Here is a 19,331-nt window from a genome sequence, read left to right on the forward strand (position 1 = left end):
ACAGTTTTCATAATAATAATAATTTGAAGTAAGATCTCACCTATTAAGATAAGATGATGTATCTGCGACCCCAAGTTGGAAGTCCTGAAAAACAAAACAAAAAGAATTACGTGTTCCAGTCAACATCATTGTAGTCTCTAGTACAATCTGCCAAATAAGGAAATACTAAAGCAAAGGCAAAGACTTAAGTAGTGCTACCAACTACACAACAAGAGGGCTTTGTCGTTCGACAAGAAAAAGTAGATGGCCCTAAATGAAGACGACTCACCAATTAAAGGGAAATGAAACCGACGGCGGTGGACAGACATCGAAAATCCTGAAAAAAGTACCAATTAAAACAATATCATCGTAGGTTCATAATAATTCAAAGTAAAATTCATACAAGTAGCAAAGACCTATAACTCCTACTACCAGCAAGTATGCATCAACTGAAATCGAGAGATGCTCAAAACCCAAGAAAACTGGTGGTCAGGTTTTTGGAAATCCTGAAAAACTAAGACGCAAGTTACAGTTAATACACAGATAGACCTCGATTTGCGCCGATTCAGAATAAGGCCAATTTTGAAACAATAAAGTCAAAAAGTGAAGAAAATATATTTTACCATTAATTAAAAACATTTTACAATGTCTCTCGTACTGATTCTTATACTAAACCGTAATTCTTACACCGCTCATTTTGAATGAAAATTATAAATACAGTCCTCTCTACAATTACGTATGTCTCGTTATCGCAAATTTGCTCCAATGACATCGATTAATCGGAAAAAACCATTTGTGTAATGGAAACTTTTGCATATGCGAGTTTGCTCATATGCAATATCATTCCTGGCCCTTATAACTTTCAAGGGACTAATTTAATCTCTAAGGAGGTACCGATGTTATTTTTACTACGCGATTTTCAATTGGTCAGCATCTTATATGAATGCAACTATCGCGTAACAGCAGAGATGACTGTACACACAAATCGCATGAAAGAACCGCAGTCAATCGCGGGGACCAACGAACTGCCGATTGTAAGTGTGTAAAATATATTTTTTAAATTACTCGTATTTTATTAAGTTATTTCAGATCTTTACCGTAATGACATTATATTACTCATCAAAGTTTGAGTGCTGGGAACGCACGTCATTGACGTCCTATTCATTTACACTATAAAACAGTTTCAATTTACTCCGACTCCAATTACGACATTTCGTCCAGCAACATATCAAGGCGAAAATCGAGGGACAGACGTAATAGCATTGTAATCTTGATACAAATTTAACATACTACCTAACAAATATGAAAAACTGAAGGAGGCTATAAACTTACGTGCTGTTAACACGTATCCATCAAAGGGCTTACACGCAGAAAAAGAGAAAAGATGACCAGGAATCAAGAAAACTCACCAATTCAAATGACATCAATCAACTCTGCCCCCTAGGTATGGCTGTGGCAATGGTCGTATTCAGGTTGTTGAAAATCCCTGAAAAAAATAAACGAGGTCCAATTAACAACAACATAATTACAGTTTTCATAATAATAATAATTTGAAGTAAGATCTCACCTATTAAGATAAGATGATGTATCTGCGACCCCAAGTTGGAAGTCCTGAAAAACAAAACAAAAAGAATTACGTGTTCCAGTCAACATCATTGTAGCTTTGATAATAGTCTCTAGTACAATCTGCCAAATAAGGAAATAGTAAAGCAAAGGTATAGACTTAAGTAGTGCTACCAACTACACAACAAGAGGGCTTTGTCATTCGACAAGAAAAAGTAGATGCCCAAAAATGAAGACGACTCACCAATTAAAGGGAAATGAAACCGACGGCGGTGGACAGACATCGAAGATCCTGAAAAAAAAGTACCAATTAAAACAATATCATCGTAGGTTCATAATAATTCAAAGTAAAATTCATACAAGTAGTAAAGACCTATAACTCCTATTACAAGCAAGTATGCATCAACTGAAATCGAGAGATGCTCAAAACCCAACAAAACTGGTGGTCAGGTTTTTGGAAATCCTGAAAAACTAAGACGCAAGTTACAGTTAATGCACAGATAGACCTCGATTTGCGCCGATTCAGAATAACGCCAATTTTGAAACAATAAAGTCAAAAAGTGAAGAAAATATATTTTACCATTAATTAAAAACATTTTACAATGTCTCTCGTACTGTTTCTTATACTAAACCGTAATTCTTACACCGCTCATTTTGAATGAAAATTATAAATACAGTCCTCTCTACAATTACGTATGTCTCATTAACGCGAATTTGCTCCAAAGACATCGATTAATCGGAAAAAACCATTTGTGTAATGGAAACTTTTGCATAAGCGAGTTTGCTCATATGCAATATCATTCCTGGCCCTTATAAATTTCAAGGGACTAATTTAATCTCTAAGGAGGTACCGATGTTATTTTTACTACGTGACTTTCAATTGGTCAGCATCTTATATGAATGCAACTATCGCATAACAGCAGAGATGACTGTACACACAAATCGCATGAAAGAACCGCAGTCAATTGCGGGGACCAACGAATTGCCGATTGTAAGTGTGTAAAATATATTTTTTAAATTACTTGTATTTTATTAAGTTACTTCAGATCTTTACCGTAATGACATTATATTACTCAGCAAAGTCTGAGTGCTGGGAACGCACGTCATTGACGTCCCATTCATTTACACTATAAAACAGTTTCAATTTACTCCGACTCCAATTACGACATTTCGTCCAGCAACATATCAAGGCGAAAATCGAGGGCTACACGTAATAGCATTCTAATCTTGATAAAAATTTAACATACTACCTAACAAATATGAAAAACTGAAGGAGGCTATAAACTTACGTGCTGTTAACACGTATCCATCAAAGGGCTTAGATGCAGAAAAAGAGAAAAGATGACCAGGAATCAAGAAAACTCACCAATTCAAATGACATCAATCAACTCTGCCCCCTAGGTATGGCTGTGGCAATGGTCGTATTCAGGTTGTTGAAAATCCCTGAAAAAAATAAACGAGGTCCAATTAACAACAACATAATTACAGTTTTCATAATAATAATAATTTGAAGTAAGATCTCACCTATTAAGATAAGATGATGTATCTGCGACCCCAAGTTGGAAGTCCTGAAAAACAAAACAAAAAGAATTACGTGTTCTAGTCAACATCATTGTAGCTTTGATAATAGTCTCTAGTACAATCTGCCAAAAAAGGAAATACTAAAGCAAAGGTATAGACTTAAGTACTGCTACCAACTACACAACAAGAGGGCTTTGTCGTTCGACAAGAGAAACTAGATGCCCCAAAATAAAGACGACTCACCAATTAAAGAGAAATGAAACCGACGGCGGTGGACAGACATCGAAAATCCTGAAAAAAAAGTACCAATTAAAACAATATCATCGTAGGTTCATAATAATTCAAAGTAAAATTCATACAAGTAGCAAAGACCTATAACTCCTACTACCAGCAAGTATGAATCAACTGAAATCGAGAGATGCTCAAAACCCAACAAAACTGGTGGTCAGGTTTTTGGAAATCCTGAAAAACTAAGACGCAAGTTACAGTTAATACACAGATAGACCTCGATTTGCGCCGATTCAGAATAACGCCAATTTTGAAACAATAAAGTCAAAAAGTGAAGAAAATATATTTTACCATTAATTAAAAACATTTTACAATGTCTCTCGTACTGATTCTTACACTAAACCGTAATTCTTACACCGCTCATTTTGAATGAAAATTATAAATACAGTCCTCTCTACAATTAAGTATGTCTCGTTAACGCGAATTTGCTCCAATGACATCGATTAATCGGAAAAAACCATTTGTGTAATGGAAACTTTTGCATATGCGAGTTTGCTCATATGCAATTTCATTCCAGGCCCTTTAAACTTTCAAGGGACTAATTTAATCTCTGCAGAGGTACCGAGGCTATTTTTACTACGCGATTTTCAATTGGTCGGCATCTTACATGAATACAACTATCGCATAATAGCAGAGATGACTGTACACATCAATCGCACGAAAGAACCGCAGTCAATCGCGGTGACCAACGAACTGCCGATTGTAAGTGTGTAAAATATATTTCTTAAATTCAATTTATTTTATTAAGTTATTTCAGAGCTTTACCGTATTGCCATTATATTACTCATCAATGTCTGGGTGCTTTGAACGCACGTCATAGATGTCCCATTCATTTACATTATAAAACAGTTTCAATTTACGCCGACTCGGATTACGACATTTCGTCCAGCAACACGTCCAGGCGAAAATCGAGGGCTACACGTAATAGCATTCTAATCTTGATACAAATTTAACGTACTACCTGACAAATATGAAAATATTGAAGGAGGATATAAACTTACGTGCTGTTAGCACGTATCCATCAAAGGGCTTAGACGCACGATAAGAGAAAAGATGACCAGGAATCAAGAAAACTCACCAATTCAAATGACATCAATTAACTCTGCCCCCTAGGTATGGCGGTGGCAATGGTCGTATTCAGGTTGTAGAAAATCCTTGAAAAAAATAAACGAGGTCCAATTAACAACAACATAATTGCAGTTTTCATAATAATAATAATTTGAAGTATGATCTCACCTATTAAGATAAGATGATGTATCTGCGACCCCAAGTTGGAAGTCCTGAAAAACAAAACAAAAAGAATTACGTGTTCTAGTCAACATCATTGTAGCTTTGATAATAGTCTCTAGTACAATCTGCCAAAAGAGGAAATACTAAAGCAAAGGTATAGACTTAAGTACTGCTACCAACTACACAACAAGAGGGCTTTGTCCTTCGACAAGAAAAAGTAGATGGCCCAAAATGAAGACGACTCACCAATTAAAGAGAAATGAAAGCGACGGCGGTGGACAGACATCGAAAATCCTGAAAAAAGAGTACCATTAAAACAATATCATCATAGTTTCATTATAATTCAAAGTAAAATTCATACAAGTAGCAAAGACCTATAACTCCTACTACCAGCAAGTATGCATCAACTGAAATCGAGAGATGCTCAAAACCCAACAAAACTGGTGGTCAGGTTTTTGGAAATCCTGAAAAACTAAGACGCAAGTTACAGTTAATACACAGATAGACCTCGATTTGCGCCGATTCAGAATAACGCCAATTTTGAAACAATAAAGTCAAAAAGTGAAGAAAATATATTTTACCATTAATTAAAAACATTTTACAATGTTCCTCGTACTGATTCTTATACTAAACCGTAATTCTTACACGGCTCATTTTGAATGAAAATTATAAATACAGTCCTCTCTACAATTAAGTATGTCTCGTTAACGCGAATTTGCTCCAATGACATCTTTGAATCGGAAAAACCCGTTTGTAAAATGGAAACTTTTGCATATGCGAGTTTGCTCATATGCAATTTCATTCCAGGCCCTTTAAACTTTCAAGGGACTGATTTAATCTCTGCGGAGGTACCGAGGTTATTTTTACTACGCGATCTTCAATTGGTCGGCATCTTACATGAATACAACTATCGCATAATAGCAGAGATGACTGTACACATCAATCGCACGAAAGAACCGCAGGCAATCGCGGTGACCAACGAACTGCCGATTGTAAGTGTGTAAAATATATTTCTTAAATTCAATTTATTTTATTAAGTTATTTCAGAGCTTTACCGTAATGCCATTATATTACTCATCAATGTCTGGGTGCTGGGAACGCACGTCATTGACATCCCATTCATTTACATTATAAAAGAGTTTCAATTTACGCCGACTCGGATTACGACATTTCGTCCAGCAACACGTCCAGGCAAAAATCGAGGGCTACACGTAATAGCATTCTAATCTTGATAAAAATTTAACGTACTACCTGACAAATATGAAACTAAAGAAGGAGGCTATAAGCTTACGTGCTACTAGCACGTATCCATCAAAGGGCTTAGACGCAGAAAAAGAGAAAAGATGACCAGGAATCAAGAAAACTCACCAATTCAAATGACATCAATCAACTCTGCCCCCTAGGTATGGCTGTGGCAATGGTCGTATTCAGGTTGTTGAAAATCCTGGAAAAAAATAAACGAGGTCCAATTAACAACAACATAATTGCAGTTTTCATAATAATAATAATTTGAAGTAAGATCTCACCTATTAAGATAAGATGATGTATCTGCGACCCCAAATTGGAAATCCTGAAAAACAAAACAAAAAGAATTACGTGTTCCAGTCAACATCATTGTAGCTTTGATAATAGTCTCTAGTACAATCTGCCAAAAAAGGAAATACTAAAGCAAAGGTATAGACTTAAGTACTGCTACCAACTACACAACAAGAGGGCTTTGTCCTTCGACAAGAAAAAGTAGATGGCCCAAAATGAAGACGACTCACCAATTAAAGAGAAATGAAAGCGACGGCGGTGGACAGACATCGAAAATCCTGAAAAAAGAGTACCATTAAAACAATATCATCATAGTTTCATTATAATTCAAAGTAAAATTCATACAAGTAGCAAAGACCTATAACTCCTACTACCAGCAAGTATGCATCAACTGAAATCGAGAGATGCTCAAAACCCAAGAAAACTGGTGGTCAGGTTTTTGGAAATCCTGAAAAACTAAGACGTAACTTACAGTTAATACACAGATAGACCTCGATTTGCGCCGATTCAGAATAACGCCAATTTTGAAACAATAAAGTCAAAAAGTGAAGAAAATATATTTTACCATTAATTAAAAACATTTTACAATGTCTCTTGTACTGATTCTTATACTAAACCGTAATTCTTACACCGCTCATTTTGAATGAAAATTATAAATACAGTCCTCTCTACAATTACGTATGTCTCATTAACGCGAATTTGCTTCAAAGACATGGATAATCGGAAAAAACCATTTGTGTAATGGAAACTTTTGCATATGCGAGTTTGCTCATATGCAATATCATTCCTGGCCCTTATAACTTTCAAGGGACTAATTTAATCTCTAAGGAGGTACCGATGTTATTTTTACTACGCGATTTTCAATTGGTCAGCATCTTATATGAATGCAACTATCGCATAACTGCAGAGATGACTGTACACATCAATCACACGAAAGAACCGCAGTCAATCGCGGTGACCAACGAATTGCCGATTGTAAGTGTGTAAAATATATTTTTTAAATTACTCATATTTTATTAAGTTATTTCAGATCTTGACCGTAATGACATTATATTACTCATCAAAGTTTGAGTGCTGGGAACGCACGTCATTGACGTCCCATTCATTTACACTATAAAACAGTTTCAATTTACTCCGACTCCGATTACGACATTTCGTCCAGCAACATATCAAGGCGAAAATCGAGGGCTACACGTAATAGCATTCTAATCTTGATAAAAATTTAACATACTACCTAACAAATATGAAAAACTGAAGGAGGCTATAAACTTACGTGCTGTTAACACGTATATATCAAAGGGCTTAGATGCAGAAAAAGAGAAAAGATGACCAGGAATCAAGAAAACTCACCAATTCAAATGACATCAATTAACTCTGCCCCCTAGGTATGGCTGTGGCAATGGTGGTATTCAGGTTGTTGAAAATCCCTGAAAAAAATAAACGAGGTCCAATTAACAACAACATAATTACAGTTTTCATAATAATAATAATTTGAAGTAAGATCTCACCTATTAAGATAAGATGATGTATCTGCGACCCCAAGTTGGAAGTCCTGAAAAACAAAACAAAAAGAATTACGTGTTCCAGTCAACATCATTGTAGCTTTGATAATAGTCTCTAGTACAATCTGCCAAATAAGGAAATACTAAAGCAAAGGCATAGACTTAAGTACTGCTACCAACTACACAACAAGAGGGCTTTGTCGTTCAACAAGAGAAACTAGATGCCCCAAAATAAAGACGACTCACCAATTAAAGAGAAATGAAACCGACGGCGGTGGACAGACATCGAAAATCCTGAAAAAAAAGTACCAATTAAAACAATATCATCGTAGGTTCATAATAATTCAAAGTAAAATTCATACAAGTAGCAAAGACCTACAACTCCTACTACCAGCAAGTGTGCATCAACTGAAATCGAGAGATGCTCAAAACCCAAGAAAACTGGTGGTCAGGTTTTTGGAAATCCTGAAAAACTAAGACGTAAGTTACAGTTAATACACAGATAGACCTCGATTTGCGCCGATTCAGAATAACGCCAATTTTGAAACAATAAAGTCAAAAAGTGAAGAAAATATATTTTACCATTAATTAAAAACATTTTACAATGTCTCTCGTACTGATTCTTATACTAAACCGTAATTCTTACACCGCTCATTTTGAATGAAAATTATAAATACAGTCCTCTCTACAATTACGTATGTCTCATTAACGCGAATTTGCTTCAAAGACATGGATAATCGGAAAAAACCATTTGTGTAATGGAAACTTTTGCATATGCGAGTTTGCTCATATGCAATATCATTCCTGGCCCTTATAACTTTCAAGGGACTAATTTAATCTCTAAGGAGGTACCGATGTTATTTTTACTACGCGATTTTCAATTGGTCAGCATCTTATATGAATGCAACTATCGCATAACTGCAGAGATGACTGTACACATCAATCACACGAAAGAACCGCAGTCAATCGCGGTGACCAACAAATTGCCGATTGTAAGTGTGTAAAATATATTTTTTAAATTACTCATATTTTATTAAGTTATTTCAGATCTTGACCGTAATGACATTATATTACTCATCAAAGTTTGAGTGCTGGGAACGCACGTCATTGACGTCCCATTCATTTACACTATAAAACAGTTTCAATTTACTCCGACTCCGATTACGACATTTCGTCCAGCAACATATCAAGGCGAAAATCGAGGGCTACACGTAATAGCATTCTAATCTTGATAAAAATTTAACATACTACCTAACAAATATGAAAAACTGAAGGAGGCTATAAACTTACGTGCTGTTAACACGTATCCATCAAAGGGCTTAGATGCAGAAAAAGAGAAAAGATGACCAGGAATCAAGAAAACTCACCAATTCAAATGACATCAATTAACTCTGCCCCCTAGGTATGGCTGTGGCAATGGTCGTATTCGGGTTGTTGAAAATCCCTGAAAAAAATAAACGAGGTCCAATTAACAACAACATAATTACAGTTTTCATAATAATAATAATTTGAAGTAAGATCTCACCTATTAAGATAAGATGATGTATCTGCGACCCCAAGTTGGAAGTCCTGAAAAACAAAACAAAAAGAATTACGTGTTCCAGTCAACATCATTGTAGTCTCTAGTACAATCTGCCAAATAAGGAAATACTAAAGCAAAGGCAAAGACTTAAGTAGTGCTACCAACTACACAACAAGAGGGCTTTGTCGTTCGACAAGAAAAAGTAGATGGCCCTAAATGAAGACGACTCACCAATTAAAGGGAAATGAAACCGACGGCGGTGGACAGACATCGAAAATCCTGAAAAAAGTACCAATTAAAACAATATCATCGTAGGTTCATAATAATTCAAAGTAAAATTCATACAAGTAGCAAAGACCTATAACTCCTACTACCAGCAAGTATGCATCAACTGAAATCGAGAGATGCTCAAAACCCAAGAAAACTGGTGGTCAGGTTTTTGGAAATCCTGAAAAACTAAGACGCAAGTTACAGTTAATACACAGATAGACCTCGATTTGCGCCGATTCAGAATAAGGCCAATTTTGAAACAATAAAGTCAAAAAGTGAAGAAAATATATTTTACCATTAATTAAAAACATTTTACAATGTCTCTCGTACTGATTCTTATACTAAACCGTAATTCTTACACCGCTCATTTTGAATGAAAATTATAAATACAGTCCTCTCTACAATTACGTATGTCTCGTTATCGCAAATTTGCTCCAATGACATCGATTAATCGGAAAAAACCATTTGTGTAATGGAAACTTTTGCATATGCGAGTTTGCTCATATGCAATATCATTCCTGGCCCTTATAACTTTCAAGGGACTAATTTAATCTCTAAGGAGGTACCGATGTTATTTTTACTACGCGATTTTCAATTGGTCAGCATCTTATATGAATGCAACTATCGCGTAACAGCAGAGATGACTGTACACACAAATCGCATGAAAGAACCGCAGTCAATCGCGGGGACCAACGAACTGCCGATTGTAAGTGTGTAAAATATATTTTTTAAATTACTCGTATTTTATTAAGTTATTTCAGATCTTTACCGTAATGACATTATATTACTCATCAAAGTTTGAGTGCTGGGAACGCACGTCATTGACGTCCTATTCATTTACACTATAAAACAGTTTCAATTTACTCCGACTCCAATTACGACATTTCGTCCAGCAACATATCAAGGCGAAAATCGAGGGACAGACGTAATAGCATTGTAATCTTGATACAAATTTAACATACTACCTAACAAATATGAAAAACTGAAGGAGGCTATAAACTTACGTGCTGTTAACACGTATCCATCAAAGGGCTTACACGCAGAAAAAGAGAAAAGATGACCAGGAATCAAGAAAACTCACCAATTCAAATGACATCAATTAACTCTGCCCCCTAGGTATGGCTGTGGCAATGGTCGTATTCAGGTTGTTGAAAATCCCTGAAAAAAATAAACGAGGTCCAATTAACAACAACATAATTACAGTTTTCATAATAATAATAATTTGAAGTAAGATCTCACCTATTAAGATAAGATGATGTATCTGCGACCCCAAGTTGGAAGTCCTGAAAAACAAAACAAAAAGAATTACGTGTTCCAGTCAACATCATTGTAGCTTTGATAATAGTCTCTAGTACAATCTGCCAAATAAGGAAATACTAAAGCAAAGGTATAGACTTAAGTAGTGCTACCAACTACACAACAAGAGGGCTTTGTCCTTCGACAAGAAAAAGTAGATGGCCCTAAATGAAGACGACTCACCAATTAAAGAGAAATGAAACCGACGGCGGTGGACAGACATCGAAAATCCTGAGAAAAGTACCAATTAAAACAATATCATCGTAGGTTCATAATAATTCAAAGTAAAATTCATACAAGTAGTAAAGACCTATAACTCCTACTACCAGCAAGTATGCATCAACTGAAATCGAGAGATGCCCAAAACTCAAGAAAACTGGTGGTCAGGTTTTTGGAAATCCTGAAAAACTAAGACGCAAGTTACAGTTAATACACAGATAGACCTCGATTTGCGCCGATTCAGAATAACGCCAATTTTGAAACAATAAAGTCAAAAAGTGAAGAAAATATATTTTACCATTAATTAAAAACATTTTACAATGTCTCTCGTACTGATTCTTATACTAAACCGTAATTCTTACACCGCTCATTTTGAATGAAAATTATAAATACAGTCCTCTCTACAATTACGTATGTCTCCTTAACGCGAATTTGCTCCAAAGACATCGATTAATCGGAAAAAACCATTTGTGTAATGGAAACTTTTGCATATGTGAGTTTGCTCATATGCAATTTCATTCCAGGCCCTTTAAACTTTCAAGGGAATAATTTAATCTCTGCGGAGGTACCGAGGTTATTTTTACTACGCGATTTTCAATTGGTCGGCATCTTACATGAATACAACTATCGCATAACAGCAGAGATGACTGTACACATCAATCGCACGAAAGAACCGCAGTCAATCGCGGTGACCAACAAACTGCCGATTGTAAGTGTGTAAAATATATTTCTTAAATTCAATTTATTTTATTAAGTTATTTCAGAGCTTTACCGTATTGCCATTATATTACTCATCAATGTCTGGGTGCTTTGAACGCACGTCATAGATGTCCCATTCATTTACATTATAAAACAGTTTCAATTTACGCCGACTCGGATTACGACATTTCGTCCAGCAACACGTCCAGGCGAAAATCGAGGGCTACACGTAATAGCATTCTAATCTTGATACAAATTTAACGTACTACCTGACAAATATGAAAATATTGAAGGAGGATAAAAACTTACGTGCCGTTAGCACGTATCCATCAAAGGGCTTAGACGCACGATAAGAGAAAAGATGACCAGGAATCAAGAAAACTCACCAATTCAAATGACATCAATTAACTCTGCCCCCTAGGTATGGCGGTGGCAATGGTCGTATTCAGGTTGTAGAAAATCCCTGAAAAAAATAAACGAGGCCCAATTAACAACAACATAATTACAGTTTTCATAATAATAATAATTTGAAGTAAGATCTCACCTATTAAGATAAGATGATGTATCTGCGACCCCAAGTTGGAAGTCCTGAAAAACAAAACAAAAAGAATTACGTGTTCTAGTCAACATCATTGTAGCTTTGATAATAGTCTCTAGTACAATCTGCCAAAAAAGGAAATACTAAAGCAAAGGTATAGACTTAAGTACTGCTACCAACTACACAACAAGAGGGCTTTGTCCTTCGACAAGAAAAAGTAGATGGCCCAAAATGAAGACGACTCACCAATTAAAGAGAAATGAAAGCGACGGCGGTGGACAGACATCGAAAATCCTGAAAAAAGAGTACCATTAAAACAATATCATCATAGTTTCATTATAATTCAAAGTAAAATTCATACAAGTAGCAAAGACCTACAACTCCTACTACCAGCAAGTGTGCATCAACTGAAATCGAGAGATGCTCAAAACCCAAGAAAACTGGTGGTCAGGTTTTTGGAAATCCTGAAAAACTAAGACGCAAGTTACAGTTAATACACAGATAGACCTCGATTTGCGCCGATTCAGAATAACGCCAATTTTGAAACAATAAAGTCAAAAAGTGAAGAAAATATATTTTACCATTAATTAACAACATTTTACAATGTCTCTCGTACTGATTCTTATACTAAACCGTAATTCTTACACCGCTCATTTTGAATGAAAATTATAAATACAGTCCTCTCTACAATTACGTATGTCTCATTAACGCGAATTTGCTTCAAAGACATGGATAATCGAAAAAAACCATTTGTGTAATGGAAACTTTTGCATATGCGAGTTTGCTCATATGCAATATCATTCCTGGCCCTTATAACTTTCAAGGGACTAATTTAATCTCTAAGGAGGTACCGATGTTATTTTTACTACGCGATTTTCAATTGGTCAGCATCTTATATGAATGCAACTATCGCATAACTGCAGAGATGACTGTACACATCAATCGCACGAAAGAACCGCAGTCAATCGCGGTGACCAACGAATTGCCGATTGTAAGTGTGTAAAATATATTTTTTAAATTACTCATATTTTATTAAGTTATTTCAGATCTTTACCGTAATGACACTATATTACTCATCAAAGTTTGAGTGCTGGGAACGCACGTCATTGACGTCCCATTCATTTACACTATAAAACAGTTTCAATTTACTCCGACTCCGATTACGACATTTCGTCCAGCAACATATCAAGGCGAAAATCGAGGGCTACACGTAATAGCATTCTAATCTTGATAGAAATTTAACATACTACCTAACAAATATGAAAAACTCAAGGAGGCTATAAACTTACGTGCTGTTAACACGTATCCATCAAAGGGCTTAGACGCAGAAAAAGAGAAAAGATGACCAGGAATCAAGAAAACTCACCAATTCAAATGACATCAATTAACTCTGCCCCCTAGGTATGGCTGTGGCAATGGTCGTATTCAGGTTGTTGAAAATCCCTGAAAAAAATAAACGAGGTCCAATTAACAACAACATAATTACAGTTTTCATAATAATAATAATTTGAAGTAAGATCTCACCTATTAAGATAAGATGATGTATCTGCGACCCCAAGTTGGAAGTCCTGAAAAACAAACCAACAAACAATAACGTGTTCCAGTCAACATCATTGTAGCTTTAATAATAATTTCAAGTACAATTCATAAAAATAGTAAAGACCTACAACTCCTATTACCAGCAAGTATGCATCAACAGAAGTCGAGAGTTTCTCAAAAACCAAGAAAACTGTTGGTCAGGTTTTTGGAAAACCTGAAAAACTCCGACACAAGTTACAGTTAATACACAGATAGACCTCGATTTGCGCCGATTCAGAATAACGCCAATTTTGAAACAATAAAGTCAAAAAGTGAAGAAAATATATTTTACCATTAATTAAAAACATTTTACAATGTCTCTCGTACTGATTCTTATACTAAACCGTAATTCTTACACCGCTCATTTTGAATGAAAATTATAAATACAGTCCTCTCTACAATTACGTATGTCTCATTAACGCGAATTTGCTCCAAAGACATCGATTAATCGGAAAAAACCATTTGTGTAATGGAAACTTTTGCATATGCGAGTTTGCTCATATGCAATTTCATTCCTGGCCCTTTAAGTTTTCAAGGGACTAATTTAATCTCTGCGGAGGTACCGAGGCTATTTTTACTACGCGATTTTGGATTGGTCGGCATCTTACATGAATACAACTATCGCATAATAGCAGAGATGACTGTACACATCAATCGCACGAAAGAACCGCAGTCAATCGCGGTGACCAACGAATTGCCGATTGTAAGTGTGTAAAATATATTTTTTAAATTACTCATATTTTATTAAGTTATTTCAGATATTTACCGTAATGACATTATATTACTCATCAATGTCTGGGTGCTGGGAACGCACGTCATTGACGTCCCATTCATTTACACTATAAAACAGTTTCAATTTACTCTGACTCCGATTACGACATTTCATCCAGCAACATATCAAGGCAAAAATCGAGGGCTACACGTAATAGCATTCTAATCTTGATAAAAATTTAACATACTAAATAACAAATATGAAAAACTCAAGGAGGCTATAAACTTACGTGCTGTTAACACGTATCCATCAAAGGGCTTAGACGCAGAAAAAGAGAAAAGATGACCAGGAATCAAGAAAACTCACCAATTTAAATGACATCAATTAACTCTGCCCCCTAGGTATGGCTGTGGCAATGGTCGTATTCAGGTTGTTGAAAATCCCTGAAAAAAATAAACGAGGTCCAATTAACAACAACATAATTACAGTTTTCATAATAATAATAATTTGAAGTAAGATCTCACCTATTAAGATAAGATGATGTATCTGCGACCCCAAGTTGGAAATCCTGAAAAACAAAACAAAAAGAATTACGTGTTCCAGTCAACATCATTGTAGCTTTGATAATAGTCTCTAGTACAATCTGCCAAATAAGGAAATACTAAAGCAAAGGTATAGACTTAAGTACTGCTACCAACTACACAACAAGAGGGCTTTGTCCTTCGACAAGAAAAAGTAGATGGCCCAAAATGAAGACGACTCACCAATTAAAGAGAAATGAAAGCGACGGCGGTGGACAGACATCGAAGATCCTGAAAAAAGAGTACCATTAAAACAATATCATCATAGTTTCATTATAATTCAAAGTAAAATTCATACAAGTAGCAAAGACCTATAACTCCTACTACCAGCAAGTATGCATCAACTGAAATCGAGAGATGCTCAAAACCCAAGAAAACTGGTGGTTAGGTTTTTGGAAATCCTGAAAAACTAAGACGCAAGTTACAGTTAATACACAGATAGACCTCGATTTGCGCCGATTCAGAATAACGCCAATTTTGAAACAATAAAGTCAAAAAGTGAAGAAAATATATTTTACCATTAATTAAAAACATTTTACAATGTCTCTCGTACTGATTCTTATACTAAACCGTAATTCTTACACCGCTCATTTTGAATGAAAATTATAAATACAGTCCTCTCTACAATTAAGTATGTCTCGTTAACGCGAATTTGCTCCAATGACATCTTTGAATCGGAAAAACCCGTTTGTAAAATGGAAACTTTTGCATATGCGAGTTTGCTCATATGCAATTTCATTCCAGGCCCTTTAAACTTTCAAGGGACTGATTTAATCTCTGCGGAGGTACCGAGGTTATTTTTACTACGCGATTTTCAATTGGTCGGCATCTTACATGAATACAACTATCGCATAATAGCAGAGATGACTGTACACATCAATCGCACGAAAGAACCGCAGTCAATCGCGGTGACCAACGAACTGCCGATTGTAAGTGTGTAAAATATATTTCTTAAATTCAATTTATTTTATTAAGTTATTTCAGAGCTTTACCGTAATGCCATTATATTACTCATCAATGTCTGGGTGCTGGGAACGCACGTCATTGACGTCCCATTCATTTGCATTATAAAAGAGTTTCAATTTACGCCGACTCGGATTACGACATTTCGTCCAGCAACACGTCCAGGCAAAAATCGAGGGCTACACGTAAAATCATTCTAATCTTGATACAAATTTAACGTACTACCTGACAAATATGAAAATATTGAAGGAGGATATAAACTTACGTGCTGTTAGCACGTATCCATCAAAGGGCTTAGACGCACGAAAAGAGAAAAGATGACCAGGAATCAAGAAAACTCACCAATTCAAATGACATAAATTAACTCTGCCTCCTAGGTATGGCGGTGGCAATGGTGGTATTCAGGTTGTTGAAAATCCTTGAAAAAAATAAACAAAGTCCAATTAACAACAACATAATTGCAGTTTTCATAATAATAATAATTTGAAGTAAGATCTCACCTATTAAGATAAGATGATGTATCTGCGACCCCAAGTTGGAAGTCCTGAAAAACAAAATAAAAAGAATTACGTGTTCCAGGCAATATCATTGTAGCTTTGATAATAGTCTCTAGTACAATCTGCCAAATAAGGAAATGCTAAAGCAAAGGTATAGACTTAAGAACTGCTACCAACTACACAACAAGAGGGCTTTGTCCTTCGACAAGAAAAAGTAGATGCTCCAAAATGAAGACGACTCACCAATTAAAGAGAAATGAAAGCGACGGCGGTGGACAGACATGGAAAATCCTGAAAAAAGAGTACCATTAAAACAATATCATCATAGTTTCATAATAATTCAAAGTAAAATTCATACAAGTAGCAAAGACCTATAACTCCTACTACCAGCAAGTATGCATCAACTGAAATCGAGAGATGCTCAAAACCCAACAAAACTGGTGGTCAGGTTTTTGGAAATCCTGAAAAACTAAGACGCAAGTTATAGTTAATACACAGATAGACCTCGATTTGCGCCGATTCAGAATAAGGCCAATTTTGAAACAATAAAGTCAAAAAGTGAAGAAAATATATTTTACCATTAATTAAAAACATTTTACAATGTCTCTCGTACTGATTCTTATACTAAACCGTAATTCTTACACCGCTCATTTTGAATGAAAATTATAAATACAGTCCTCTCTACAATTACGTATGTCTCGTTATCGCAAATTTGCTCCAATGACATCGATTAATCGGAAAAAACCATTTGTGTAATGGAAACTTTTGCATATGCGAGTTTGCTCATATGCAATTTCATTCCAGGCCCTTTAAACTTTCAAGGGACTAATTTAATCTCTGCGGAGGTACCGAGGCTATTTTTACTACGCGATTTTGGATTGGTCGGCATCTTACATGAATACAACTATCGCATAATAGCAGAGATGACTGTACACATCAATCGCACGAAAGAACCGCAGTCAATCGCGGTGACCAACGAATTGCCGATTGTAAGTGTGTAAAATATATTTTTTAAATTACTCATATTTTATTAAGTTATTTCAGATATTTACCGTAATGACATTATATTACTCATCAATGTCTGGGTGCTGGGAACGCACGTCATTGACGTCCCATTCATTTACACTATAAAACAGTTTCAATTTACTCTGACTCCGATTACGACATTTCATCCAGCAACATATCAAGGCAAAAATCGAGGGCTACACGTAATAGCATTCTAATCTTGATAAAAATTTTAATACTAAATAACAAATATGAAAAACTCAAGGAGGCTATAAACTTACGTGCTGTTAACACGTATCCATCAAAGGGCTTAGACGCAGAAAAAGAGAAAAGATGACCAGGAATCAAGAAAACTCACCAATTTAAATGACATCAATTAACTCTGCCCCCTAGGTATGGCTGTGGCAATGGTCGTATTCAGGTTGTTGAAAATCCCTGAAAAAAATAAACGAGGTCCAATTAACAACAACATAATTACAGTTTTCATAATAATAATAATTTGAAGTAAGATCTCACCTATTAAGATAAGATGATGTATCTGCGACCCCAAGTTGGAAATCCTGAAAAACAAAACAAAAAGAATTACGTGTTCCAGTCAACATCATTGTAGCTTTGATAATAGTCTCTAGTACAATCTGCCAAATAAGGAAATACTAAAGCAAAGGTATAGACTTAAGTACTGCTACCAACTACACAACAAGAGGGCTTTGTCCTTCGACAAGAAAAAGTAGATGGCCCAAAATGAAGACGACTCACCAATTAAAGAGAAATGAAAGCGACGGCGGTGGACAGACATCGAAGATCCTGAAAAAAAGTACCAATTAAAACAATATCATCGTAGGTTCATAATAATTCAAAGTAAAATTCATACAAGTAGCAAAGACCTATAACTCCTAATACCAGCAAGTATGCATCAACTGAAATCGAGAGATGCTCAAAACCCAAGAAAACTGGTGGTCAGGTTTTTGGAAATCCTGAAAAACTAAGACGCAAGTTACAGTTAATACACAGATAGACCTCGATTTGCGCCGATTCAGAATAACGCCAATTTTGAAACAATAAAGTCAAAAAGTGAAGAAAATATATTTTACCATTAATTAAAAACATTTTACAATGTCTCTCGTACTGATTCTTATACTAAACCGTAATTCTTACACCGCTCATTTTGAATGAAAATTATAAATACAGTCCTCTCTACAATTACGTATGTCTCGTTATCGCAAATTTGCTCCAATGACATCGATTAATCGGAAAAAACCATTTGTGTAATGGAAACTTTTGCATATGCGAGTTTGCTCATATGCAATTTCATTCCTGGCCCTTTAAACTTTCAAGGGACTAATTTAATCTCTGCGGAGGTACCGAGGTTATTTTTACTACGCGATTTTCAATTGGTCGGCATCTTATATGAATGCAACTATCGCATAACTGCAGAGATGACTGTACACATCAATCGCGGTGACCAACGAACTGCCGATTGTAAGTGTGTAAAATATATTTCTTAAATTCCCTTTATTTTTTAAGTTATTTCAGGGCTTTACCGTAATGCCATTATAATACTCATGAATGTTTGGGTGCTGGGAACGCACATCATTGACTACCCATTCATTTACACTATAAAACAGTTTCAATTTACTCCGACTCCGATTACGACATTTCGTCCAGCAACACGTCCAGGCAAAAATCGAGGGCTACACGTAATAGCATTCTAATCTTGATACAAATTTAACGTACTACCTGACAAATATGAAAATATTGAAGGAGGATATAAACTTACGTGCTGTTAGCACGTATCCATCAAAGGGCTTAGACGCACGAAAAGAGAAAAGATG

General features: G+C 35.6%; 1 long non-coding RNA gene across 6 annotated transcripts in view; it reads right to left on the bottom strand.

The window, feature by feature from the left end:
- The window catches only part of LOC110840935 (uncharacterized), a 67,336-nt gene that overhangs the window by 27,083 nt on the left and 20,922 nt on the right, over window positions 1–19,331 (bottom strand). For 5 of the 6 annotated variants that reach the window (XR_015536478.1, XR_015536477.1, XR_015536475.1 and 2 more), the window contains exons 10-39: window positions 18,016–18,303; window positions 17,858–17,934; window positions 16,498–16,785; window positions 16,340–16,415; window positions 12,410–12,457; window positions 12,170–12,213; window positions 12,012–12,088; window positions 10,891–10,938; window positions 10,651–10,694; window positions 10,493–10,569; window positions 9,373–9,420; window positions 9,145–9,188; window positions 8,987–9,063; window positions 7,866–7,913; window positions 7,626–7,669; window positions 7,468–7,544; window positions 6,348–6,395; window positions 6,108–6,151; window positions 5,950–6,025; window positions 4,828–4,875; window positions 4,588–4,631; window positions 4,430–4,505; window positions 3,307–3,354; window positions 3,067–3,110; window positions 2,909–2,985; window positions 1,787–1,834; window positions 1,547–1,590; window positions 1,389–1,465; window positions 269–316; window positions 41–84 (exon numbers count right to left, since the gene is read on the bottom strand). This is a non-coding gene — a long non-coding RNA (uncharacterized LOC110840935). Of the gene's footprint in view, window positions 1–40; window positions 85–268; window positions 317–1,388; window positions 1,466–1,546; window positions 1,591–1,786; window positions 1,835–2,908; window positions 2,986–3,066; window positions 3,111–3,306; window positions 3,355–4,429; window positions 4,506–4,587; window positions 4,632–4,827; window positions 4,876–5,949; window positions 6,026–6,107; window positions 6,152–6,347; window positions 6,396–7,467; window positions 7,545–7,625; window positions 7,670–7,865; window positions 7,914–8,986; window positions 9,064–9,144; window positions 9,189–9,372; window positions 9,421–10,492; window positions 10,570–10,650; window positions 10,695–10,890; window positions 10,939–12,011; window positions 12,089–12,169; window positions 12,214–12,409; window positions 12,458–13,529; window positions 13,607–13,687; window positions 13,732–14,819; window positions 14,897–14,977; window positions 15,022–15,217; window positions 15,266–16,339; window positions 16,416–16,497; window positions 16,786–17,857; window positions 17,935–18,015; window positions 18,304–19,331 lie in introns of all 6 variants that reach the window. The other variant, XR_015536473.1, reaches the window with a different exon arrangement.

Source organism: Zootermopsis nevadensis, unplaced genomic scaffold (assembly GCF_977971745.1).
Source record: "Zootermopsis nevadensis isolate Lab colony 2312 unplaced genomic scaffold, Znev_1.0 Znev_ptg000022l, whole genome shotgun sequence".
Taxonomy (NCBI): Eukaryota; Metazoa; Arthropoda; class Insecta; order Blattodea; family Termopsidae; genus Zootermopsis; species Zootermopsis nevadensis.